Source organism: Hevea brasiliensis, chromosome 5 (genome assembly GCF_030052815.1).
Source record: "Hevea brasiliensis isolate MT/VB/25A 57/8 chromosome 5, ASM3005281v1, whole genome shotgun sequence".
In the NCBI taxonomy this organism is placed as follows: domain Eukaryota; kingdom Viridiplantae; phylum Streptophyta; class Magnoliopsida; order Malpighiales; family Euphorbiaceae; genus Hevea; species Hevea brasiliensis.
Genome location: NC_079497.1, coordinates 57,292,110 through 57,303,953, shown reverse-complemented (window position 1 = coordinate 57,303,953; position 11,844 = coordinate 57,292,110). Strand labels below are relative to the sequence as shown.

Sequence of the window (11,844 nt, the reverse complement as noted above, 5' to 3'; positions counted from 1 at the left end):
AACACACTTCATTTGGTCACCATTGACCATTTCCCACTTCAAACTAGGTCAAATACATTATTTCACCATTTCTCCAAATTTTTTCCTCTAAACCCTAGGTGCCAAACCCTAACCATACTAATTCAATGCATTTAATCAAATCCATGCATCTCAACATCACCTCTACGTTCATATAAGCTTGCCTACACTTATTATCCAATCAAATTCATGAACTACCATAGCAAACCCTAGCTGATCAAAATCCATGTTTAGTCCTCCAACAATTAATTTCATTTCATTTTAAGTTGATTTCTAAGTTGGTTAAGCTATAAACACAATTAATTCAACTAAAAAATCAAATTTAGTTTACTAACCTTAGCGTAGAATTTTCTTTCCTTCAAACCTCTTCCTTTCTTCTTTTTTTTTTTTTTTTGTTATCAAGTCCTCTATCAAGGCTTGAAATTAAGGTTTAATGTTGGAGGTTTAACTTTCTACGGTGGAATTGGGGATTTGATCAAGCTCAAAATGAGCTTTAATGGAGGATGAAGTGAGGGAGAGGGTGAGGGAGAGTGAGGCGGCACAATGGGAAGAAGAAGAAGACTTTTGCTTTTTTTTTTTCTTTTCTTTTATGACTTTTATCCTTATGGAAGACCCAAAAATCAAATTAATTAAATTTATTAATTCTAATATTTATGGCATCATGCATGATGTCATCTCCCTTCACTTTTTCATTTTCTTTTTTTTTTCATTTATTTTTCTATTAGTTCTCTAATTTAATTCTCGACTCCGAAATTTTCTTTGCTTCGATTTTATTTGACATTTAGGTTAGGAGTCAGCTCTCAGGGTCAATTGACCAAATTGCCCCTCGCCAGTTCAACCCGGTTTACAAATAATTCAATATCTCTTCCGGCTCCCTGACCTAATTATTTGACTGGCTTAACAATTCTTTTTCATGATTTTCTCTTTTCCATTGTGTTCGTAATGGTCCTAAGGACCGCGACGTCACATTTTACGATTCGAAATTTGAGTTTAAATCGACTTCGTAGTCGTTCCCGAGAAGGTCACCCATCGCTGTGACTCTCGGCTCGTTTAACTTCTTCTGTTGTGTTATTCTTATTTATATTTAACTAATTGACAATTACTAATTATTTGTGTTTATGGCTTATCTAGTTGTCTTAAGTGTGGTTCTAATTCTCTTAATTGTTCGGACTGACTCCGGTCACCAAAACAGTGAAATATACCAGGCTATACAAGTAGGGGTGTTACTTCAATGCAAGTGTCAATGTAATATCAAAATATGCTCATCATGCATCTCTGAAATGTGGCAGGTGCATTACAAAGCCCGAAGGGCATCCTTCTAAAAGCAAAAGTTCCAACTGGGCAAGAAGGTAGTCTTCTCTTGATCCTCCGGTATAATCACAATTTGATTATAATCAGAAAAGCCATTGAGAAAGCAGAAATAAGACTTACCTGCTAACCGCTCAAGCATCTGATCAATGAATAGCAGTGGGAAGTGATCCTTCCTTGTTGCTGAATTCAGCTTGCGGTAGTCTATGCACATTCGCCATCCACTCTGAATCCTTGTTGGAATAAGTTCATTCTCTTGATTTGCTACCATAGTGACTCTTGATTTTTTGGCACTACTTGGACTGGATTACACATTTGCTGTCTGAAATTGGTAAATAACTCCTCCATCTAATAGCTTTAAAATTTCTTTCTTCACAACCTCCATCATCTGTGGGTTCAATCTCCTTTGAGCTTCTATACTTGGTTTAGCCTCATCCTCCAGTAAAATCCTGTGCATGCACACTGATGGACTTATACCTTTGATGTTAGTTATGGTCCATCCAATTGCTTCCTTGTGTACTCTTAGAACCCTAATCAATCTGTCATTTTGAATCTGCGTTAAATTACTTGAGATGATAACTAGAAGTGTCTCATTGTCTCCCATGTAAACATACTTCAAATGCTCAGGTAAAGGCTTGAGTTCAAGAACTGGTGCCTGCATAACAGAAGATAATAATTTTGTGTCAGATGCAGGTAAGTCGATCTTTGGTACTCCATACCTTTTTGGAACAGGAGGTAATGACTGCAATGCCATTAATGCCTCTTGAACCTCTACACTTAATGGTGGATTGGTACTGATTTCTTAAATTCCTTGATTAATCACCACTTCTAACTCATCCTCCATGCTTAACTTAAAGACATCCTGCACAATTGTATCAACAACATCAATAGAAAAGACAGAATGATCATCAGCAGGATACTTCATGGCATTAAAGATATTAAATTTGACAGTCTCTCCATCAAACTCCATAGTTAAGGTACCATCATCCACATCAATTTTTGTCTTGGCAGTTTTTAGGAAAGGTCTTCGAAACAAAATCAAAGCTGACTTTGATGTGGGAACACTATCCTCCATATCCAGAATGTAAAAATCTGTAGGAAAAATTAACTCTCCAACCTGCACCAACACATCCTCAGCTACTCCCAATGGGTAAGCATTAGAATGATCAACTAACTGAATAATGACAATGGTTTCTTTCAAAGGACCTAAATTTGAAGTTTGAAAAACTAAATTTGACATAACATAAATAGATGCTCCTAAATCTGCCATTGCACATTCAAATTTAGAATCACCTATTCTGTAAGGAATAGAAAATGAATCTGGATCCTTACACTTAGGGGATAATTTTTGCTGAATTAATACCGACACATTTTCCCCCACACTGATCTTCTCATTATTCCTCAACTTACGCTTTGTAGTGCATAGTTCCTTAAGGAATTTAGCATACTTGGGAATTTGTTTGATTGCATCAAGTAAAGGTATATTCACCTCCACCTTTCTAAAAGTCTCCAAAATTTCTTTCTCTTGTTCTTCTTTCTTATTTTTAGCCAACCTGCATGGGAATGGAGTAAGAACAGAATTAATAACCTTATTCAGTTTAGGTTCAGTATTTACCTCAACTTCAGGAACTTCAGATTCTTTTTCTCCTTGCTTCTTCTTTTTCGTTGACTCATGTAGAGTCTGATTATCAACTTCTTTCCCACTCCGCAGTAGTATCGCACTCGCATTTTCTCTAGGGTTTATGACTGTTTGTGATGGAAGCTTTCCAGAACCTTAAACTTCTAGCTTACTCACAGATGAGGCTAACCGACCAATCTGCCTCTCTATGTTTTGAATGCTATTTCTAGTCTCCTATTAAAACTGTTGTGTATTGTTAGCCAAAGCCTTAGCAATTTCATCAAGTGACATACCTTGATTTGAGGGAGGCAGAGGTGGTTGTAGTTGATTCACTTGTGGTCTTTACTGCTGGTATCAGTTTTACACCGGTTGATTCCCATAACTCAATTTGGGATGATCTCGCCATCCTGGATTATAGGTACTAGAAAAGGGATCATACCTGCGTTGTGGCTGTCCATAATGTCCTACTGCATTAGCATGTTGCATTAATTCATCCCCTTGTAACGCAGGACACATGTCAGTAGCATGACCCGCACCTGAACAAATTCCACATACCTTAATAGTTTGCATGTTCCCTATAGCCAACTGCCTCACTAAAGAAGTTAAATCATAAATTTGTTTCTCAAGGTTAGATGTACTTACCTCATTAACCTTCATAGGTGTGTGATCCATTCTCATTCTAAACTACTGAGAATTTGCTGCCATGTTAGCAATCAGCCCCCTTGCCTCTTCTGGTGTCTTATCAACCAAAGCTCCCCCACTAGCAGCATCTATCATATTGTGGTCCATTAGTAAAAGTCCCTCATAAAAATACTGAATTAAAAGCTGCTCACTTATTTGATGATGGGGATAGCTTGCACACAGCTTCTTAAATCTCTCCCAATACTCATACAAACTCTCTCCAATGTAATGCCGGATGCCACAAATTTCTTTTCTTATGTTGGCAGCACGGGAAGCAAGAAAATACTTCTCCAGAAATATCTGTTTCATCCCATTCCACAAGTTGATAGATCCGGACGGAAGGTAATACAATCAATCCTTTGCTGTGCCTTCTAGTGAGAAGGGTAAAGCTCGAAGCTTGATTTGATCCTCTGAAACTCCTTGAGGTTTCATGCTGGAACACACAACATGAAATTCCTTTAGATGCTTATGTGGATCCTCACCTGCAAGACCATGAAATTTAGGCAACAAATGGATTAGTCCAGATTTCAACTCAAAAGCAATATTTAAAGCAGGGTATTGGATACATAAAGGCTGTTGGTTTAGATCAGGAGCAGCCAACTCTTTCAAGGTTCTAGCAGCCATGGTTCCATTTTTAGAATTTAACTCTGAATCCGAATCCGAACTTAACTCCTTTGGAGATTGGACTCCTTCAGATGTACTCAGAATCTGCCTAGCTTGCTTAGCCAATTTTCTCAACCATTTAGCTGTTCTTTCTACTTCTGGATCAAAGATCAACTCACCAGATTGAGAAGTTCTTGTCATAAACAAAAAGAAATCAAAGTAAAAACAGAAAAATGCCTCAAAACCCTAGAAAACAATCGAATTTGGCAACCATTAAATTTCCGCGAATTGAAGGTGCCTACACGAAGCCCACAACACGAGGGTTAGTACATAATTTTTATGAAATTTTCTAAGCTCATTTAGTGCTCAGAAAAACACTACCAAGTTTCGTGGGACCTACCAAAAAACGGTGTCGAAAAATTTATATTGCTGCGAAGCTCTCAACGAATGGAGCGCTCCGGTACTTTCGATTTTCTCGTGGGGTTCACGGTTTGTGAGAAATCTAGCTCAAAAGTCGAAATGGGCTAAAACTTCTTGGACAAAAATTGGGCAAACCGCTTGATGGATTTTGGTGTTCTTGGTGTCTATGGAAAGCTTTCGAGGTGTAGATGTGTTTTGGCACAAGATCTGACTTAAACGGTGGCCGGATCGGCTGGATTTTGGCCGAGAAGCCGAAGCGACGCGCTGCTCATTGGGTGGTTTTTGTGCGCCTTTTTTGGCATTTCAGGCGAGGGGGAGGAGCTGAGGTGGTGCACCGACGAAGAGAGGAGGGCTGGGTGGCGGCTGGCCGGCGTGGGGAGGAGGGAGGAGAGAGAAAATGGGAGAGAGAGAAAGAGGAATGGGAACGTGCAGGGAGAAAGGAAAAAGAAGAAGAAGGCCGGTCCAATTCCATCGGTTCGATCCGGTCCAGTTCGATTCAGCCAGTCTGATTCAGGATATAAAATTTTGAATTTTTACTCTGCCTTGGTAACTAAAACGAGGCCCAAAAATTCTAAAAAAAATTCTAGAAAACTCAGAAAAATTCGTAGAGTCTAAATATATTTTTAGTTTTGCCACGTGGTCTTTAAATTAATTTTTAAAAATCATCTAGGTTTTATATTTTCGGAAAATCGAACCTAATTTTTAAAATCCAAAAAATTTTAAATAATTTCCTAAAATTTAAATAAAATAAAATATTAATATTTACCCACAAAATAATAAATTTTACAAATTAGGGGTGTTATATTCTTTCCCCCCTTACAGAAAATTTGTCCTCGAATTTTTACATAAGGCAGAATAAAGTACAGAATTACACATTGAATAGATAAGGGTACTTGCTACGCATATCCCGCTTTGACTCCCAGGTGCACTCTTCCACTGACTGGCTCCTCCATAGAACCTTAACCATAAGGATCTGTTTTGATCTTAGCTGCCTCACTTGGTAGTCCACTTGTAACACCCTCACTGTAGCAATTGTGTACATTCTACTGTTTAGGTGATCGGTGTTGGTCCGGACAGCTAAAACGCCTAGAAAAATATTTAAACTAAAGTAAGGACTCATAATTAACTCAAATACTAATAATAAAAATTAAGAAAAAATTTTAGAAATAAAATACAACTAAGTTAAATGAGTCGGTGCCCTAATAATGGGTAACCCAGTGGGAAGTTGCAGTTTTCGCAGCTAGAAGCCCTAAACCCGGGGGAAAATTCATGAAATAATTTTTGAAACTCAAGAGAAGAGTCATTGAAGTTTCGATGGCATTAGAATTCTAAGAAAATGCTTAGAAAAATTTTAGATCAGTATAAACTATTTTGGCTCAATAAGCCAAACGGAGGGCATTTTGGTCATTTTATCTTCAGAGATGATTTTTGACCGAGTTATTCAATTAAGTAAATAAATTATATGACATAAAATGTGAATAAATATTGTTAAAAAAAATTGAATTGAAAATGAATAGAAAGAAAAGAAAGGAAAAATGAAGAAAAATGGGACTTTTGACATCATAGATGTCATTATTAAAGCCTCCACCAATCAAATTTCACCAAGCTATAATAAAGTCAACTTAAAGAGAGTTAAGTGGGCAGAAATTAAAAAGAAAAATCTTCATCCCCTACCTCTCTCAACCCAGCCAAAATCGTCCCTAACCCCAAACCTCCATTAAAGCTTTATCAAGCTTTATACCCCACACCATTTCACCTCAAAATCCCTCACTCTCTTCACAAAAATTTTTCCTCACCCCTTAAACTCTCTCTAGCTAGCAAAAAGAAGAAGGAAAAAGGAACGTTTTGCAAGCTTGGGAGTTAGCTCCAACAAGGTTAGTTCCATTTCGATTTCATAATAGTTGTGTATGGCTGCCATTGAACATGATTTTGGTGTTTTAATTCATGGATTGTATGTATATAGAGAATTGAAATTGTTGGACTTAGGGTTTGGGAAAAACCTAGGGTTTTGCTCATGTATTAGTGAAAGAAAGTTTTGATGGTCAATTAGTGACCATTTGGTTATGTGTGATTAAGAGATGAAGTGATTTGTTCCATGGGAATTGAAGTTAGGTATGCTGCCCTTGGTGACCTGCAGGACTAGTTATGGGTCCAGCAGGTTTGGGCAGCTATAACTCGGATTGTGTAGGTTCAATTGGTGCAAGGCCAATTGAACAAGAAATTAGACACATAATGGCACAATTTTGGTGAAGGAACTCTGTCCAGAAACTAAACATAGGATGCCCTAAAAATTGACCAAATCAAGGTGACTTACATTCTGCCTGGGCAAAATGACCAAATGAACAGTGTTCATTCATTTGGTCATAACTCAGTGTAGGAAGGTCCAATTGACCTGAATGTTTAATAGTAGAAAGCTGAGACATAGCTCTACAACTTTCATGAAGAAAACAAACCCAAATTTTGACTCTAACATGTCCAAAAACTGACTAGCAATCAGTGTACAAAAATTGCATAATTGATTCTGCCCAGAATTTCTGGAAATATCACAATCTAGCCAGTTATGGTGTTTAGGCCATAACTTGAGTTACAAAACTCCAAATGGAGTGATTCAAGAAAATAAATGTAACTAGACACAATAAAGAATAACTTTAATGAAAAACATTTGGCCAAATTCTCACTGTAAAATAGCCTAATGGAACTGTGAACTCTAGCACCCAAAACTGAAATTTCTGATTTATTCACCATTGGTTAGAAGTATGGATTGGCAACTAATACCAACACTTTTGGGAACCAAAATATGGTAAATTTATGTGATTAGGACTTATGCAGCTATTATGCATTGGAAAGTCAATAATTTGATCTAAATAGTAAAATGAATAGTAACCTTACAAGTAAAGCATGAAAATTCAATTAATAACTTGGTAATGTGCCTGGTTATACAGTAGACGGGTAAGGAGTGTCACAGTTAGTGGTATAAAAGCATCGGTTTAGGCATTTCTGGGCCTAGATAGAGTGCATACCATTGCATTGCATTTGTAAGTGTTGAGGTGGCACTAATGCAAATCTATTTGTTTTGTTATTATGATCAGGATATGGATCCTGCTTCTCAAAGAGCAGTTGATGAAGAGGTGGAGAGTCGTGCTCCACCAAGGGTTGAATCTGGGGGCAGAGGAGAATCTGCTCCACCAGCAGCTGAGGCACCCGCCCAACCTCAGTTTGCATTATTTCAACAAATGATCGAGTTTTATCGGCAAATGATGGGGGCAATGGATTTCTTTGGAAAGAAGGAGAAACTTTGAAAATATGGGGCTGTGGATTTCTTTGGAAAGAAGGAGAATGACCCTATGACAGTGGAAAACTGATTGGATAGAACAATCAGAGTGCTGAAACAGCTTCATTGCACCCCCAAGCAGAACCTAGAGGGTGTTGTGTCTCTACTTCAGGATGATGCATACAAGTGGTGGGACATAGTAACCAGTGAGGTGCAACCATATCAAATCACCTGAGATTACTTCCTAACAGAGTTCAGGAAGAAGTATGTCAGTAAGGTGTATTTAGAAGAGAGAAGAAGAGAATTTATTAGTTTGAGACAGAGGCAACTATCAGTGGTAGAGTATGAGCAAGAATTCGTCAGACTGAGCCGGTATGGGAGGAAGATAGTCCCTACAGAGGCAGAGAGGTGCATAGAAGGTTTGAAGAAGGGCTCAATGACAATATCAAAGTCATGATAACAGCATTGGAGATCACTAATAAACAACATATTAAAACACTTTTAATATGTTTTTGGATCTGTATTTGCCATTTAAGATTTTAAAATTAATCAGATTAATTTTAGAACCCTAGATTAAATCAAGAACAAACACACTAACCTCTTGATGCACTGCAGTGTATTTGCACCTTTGAGATTCGTCTTCAGGACACCATATGTTGTCCCTCAAGCTTGTCCACACCAAGAACACCTATGGCAGCCCTTGAACAGCTTTTAAAGCTTTTTCTATTAATTAGAGAATCAAGTTTTGCCTTTTAAGAGATTAAAGATGTAAACAGGACAATGTAAATAATTTCTAGTATTTTTAATTCAAGAGATTGATGGATAATCTCTTTGAATTGATGAGAGATGAAGAGGAAGAGAGGGAGAGCTTCAAAATGGCGTGACAAAGGAGGAGTGGCTGCTGGTTGTCATATTTTTAATTCATAACAACACTTATATAGCTAGGTCAACACATTAAACCCTTGCCACATGTCACCCTCTGATTGGTTCTAGGTTTAATTGATACAATCACATTGTGCTAAGTGTCAAACCTATATTTAATCTTAATTTTAATCATCTTACATGATTTAAAGACATTTGGCAAGCTTATATGTAATGCCATGTGTCACCATCTCATGGGGCCACATGTCACCCTGTGAAATGACCAAAATGCCCCTGTGTCTTAATTTTGAGTTCTTAACCCAAAATAATTATTTCTCTTTTTCTAATCAATTTATATCAAATATAAATTAATTAATCTCTATTAATTAATTTCTCATTAATTAAATTCATATTTAAACACTTTAAATATAAATTTAACTTATACTATACATCTAATAATCTCGATTTGGTTTCAAGTCCTGCTAGGGACTTTGCAATCTAATTGCAAACCAAACCTATTTAATTAATCAATTAAAGTCTTTAATTTATTAATTAAATCATAATTAATTAGGTGATAACTTGTGTATGTGTGTGACTTACTAGGCTCATCACTAATTGGCAATGAGATATGATATCAACTCTTAATATCATCAGAACTCTTTCTTACCATAAATGATTTCTCTAAATCATTTTTTGCACCTCATAGACCATGGTTAACACCTAGCATAGCATGCCATGGCTACCCAATTAGTAATAAGGTTTACCTTAAATGAACCTATAATCATATGTTACCATGCACTAGAATCCCTCTGTTACAAAATCCCAACTCAAGCTAGAGTCATGGTTTATGTCAAACTCCATTTGCTATGAATATTATGTTCTTTTTTAATTCCATTTTTTGATTAAAAAGATTTTCTTATCAGAAACTCTTTTCTGATTATATCTATCTGTCCTGGCCAGGAAGTTGAAACATCAAGAATAATTAAATGAACATATGATTTTATCTCTATTTACTTAGAGGAACATATTCCATCTTGATCAACACCCACCTCCATATATAACTAGTAGGAACCAACACATGCCCATATACCCATACACAATACAAGTATGAAAGCAGTATCAAACTCAAACTACCTATATACAAGATAACTGTGCTATCTCAGGTCTAAAGATTATATGCACTGATATGATTTATGACAAAACATTGACAAGAGTAAACTCCATGTGCTTGTCATATGTGTCACTGGTTCGGCCTACTTATCATATATAAGTGCCTATCATGTTTGTCATATGGCATGAGACTCACCATTCCATCTTATTTATTTTTCATATAAATAACTTGGAAACAAACATGAATACAATCTTTCTGGATAAGTCATGTCCTTATTATGAAGTATCCTTAATTGTGAACCTATTTATGATACTTTGTACTAGAAATACTGTCACTCATATTCTTAACAATTTAAGAATAGAATTTCTAACAAAATATCAATGGACCTTTTCTATTACACATAAATATATTATGTAAACGGAAAAGTGGAAATGCCTTTTATTAATAAAAATATGTATAAGATACATACTAAATGATATGCTCTAGGGCATACTACTAACAATCTCCCACTAGCACTAGAGCCATTCATTACAATATCTTAGACCTATCTTCTCAAGATGTCGGTCTAACTATGCTTGTGACAAAGGCTTAGTGAATGGATCAGCTGGATTTTCAGCTGATGCTATTTTCTGCATGGCTATATTGCCTTGCCCAACTATTTCTCTGATAATATAGTAGCACCTTTCTATGTGTTTGGATTTTTGGTGAGACCTTGGTTCCTTAGCCTGTATGACTGCTCCATTATTGTCACAGTGTAGTGGAACTATTGACTCAATGGAAGGAACTGCTATAAGTTCTGTCACGAACTTCTTTATCCAAACAGCTTCCTTTGCAGCATCTGATGCAGCAATATACTCAGCCTCGGTAGTGGAATCTATAGTCGTGCTCTGTTTGGCACTCTTCCAACTGACTGCACCTCCATTACAAATGAACACAAATCCAGAGGTAGACTTTCTATCATTGATATCTGATTGGAAATCAGAATCAGTATAACCATCCAATTGCAAGTCTCCACCCCCATAGATCAAGAATAAATCCTTAGTTCTTCTCAAGTACTTAAGGATATTCTTGACAACTATCCAGTATTCCAAACCTGGATTGGATTAATACCTGCTAGTCAAACTAACAGCATATGTGATATCCGGCCTAGTACACAACATTGCATACATTAAACTTCCAATAGTCGAAGCATATGGAATCTTGGCCATTTTATCTCTTTCTTCAGGTATCTTTAGAGACATCTCTTTAGAAAGATGGATACCATGTCTCACTGGAAACAATCCTCTCTTGGAATCAAGCATGTTAAACCTCTTTAACACCTTTTCCAAGTATAGACTTTGGGATAAACCAATTATTCATTTCGCTCTATCTCTATAGATGCGAATCCCAAGAATATAAGTTGCCTCTCCTAAGTCTTTCATGGAGAATGTATTTAACAACCATACCTTTACAGTTGTCAACATACCTGTGTCATTACCCATCAACAGTATGTCATCCACATATAAGACAAGGAAAGTGATAGCACTGTTACTAACCTTCTTATATACACATCGCTCATCCTTATTTTTGACAAAACCAAAGGATTTAATGGCTTCATCAAAATGGATGTTCCAACTCCTTGAAGCTTGCTTCAACCCATAAATGGATCACTTTAGCTTGCATACCTTGGAACCATCTTGGGATTCAAAACTCCTAGGTTGTTCCATGAAAATGTTTTCTTCAATGTATCTATTGAGAAAAGCTGTTTTGACATCCATCTGCCAAATCTTATAATCATAGTATGCAGCTATTGCTAATAGAATCCTAATCGATTTAAGCATGGCAACAGGCGAGAAAGTCTCCTCATAGTCGATTCCTTACCTTTGGCGAAACCCTTTCGCTACTAGCCTTGCCTTATAGGTCTCTACCTTTCCATCAGAACCAATTTTCCTCTTGAAAACCCATTTGTTCCCT

The 11,844-nt window shown here is 36.7% G+C and overlaps 1 non-coding gene across 1 annotated transcript; it reads left to right on the top strand.

Annotated features, from left to right (window-relative positions):
* The first annotated feature begins 3,779 nt into the window (after positions 1–3,779).
* Positions 3,780–3,886, top strand: LOC131180482 (small nucleolar RNA R71). Its single transcript, XR_009149250.1, has one exon. It is a non-coding gene; the product is annotated as a small nucleolar RNA R71 (small nucleolar RNA).
* Positions 3,887–11,844: the final 7,958 nt, after the last annotated feature.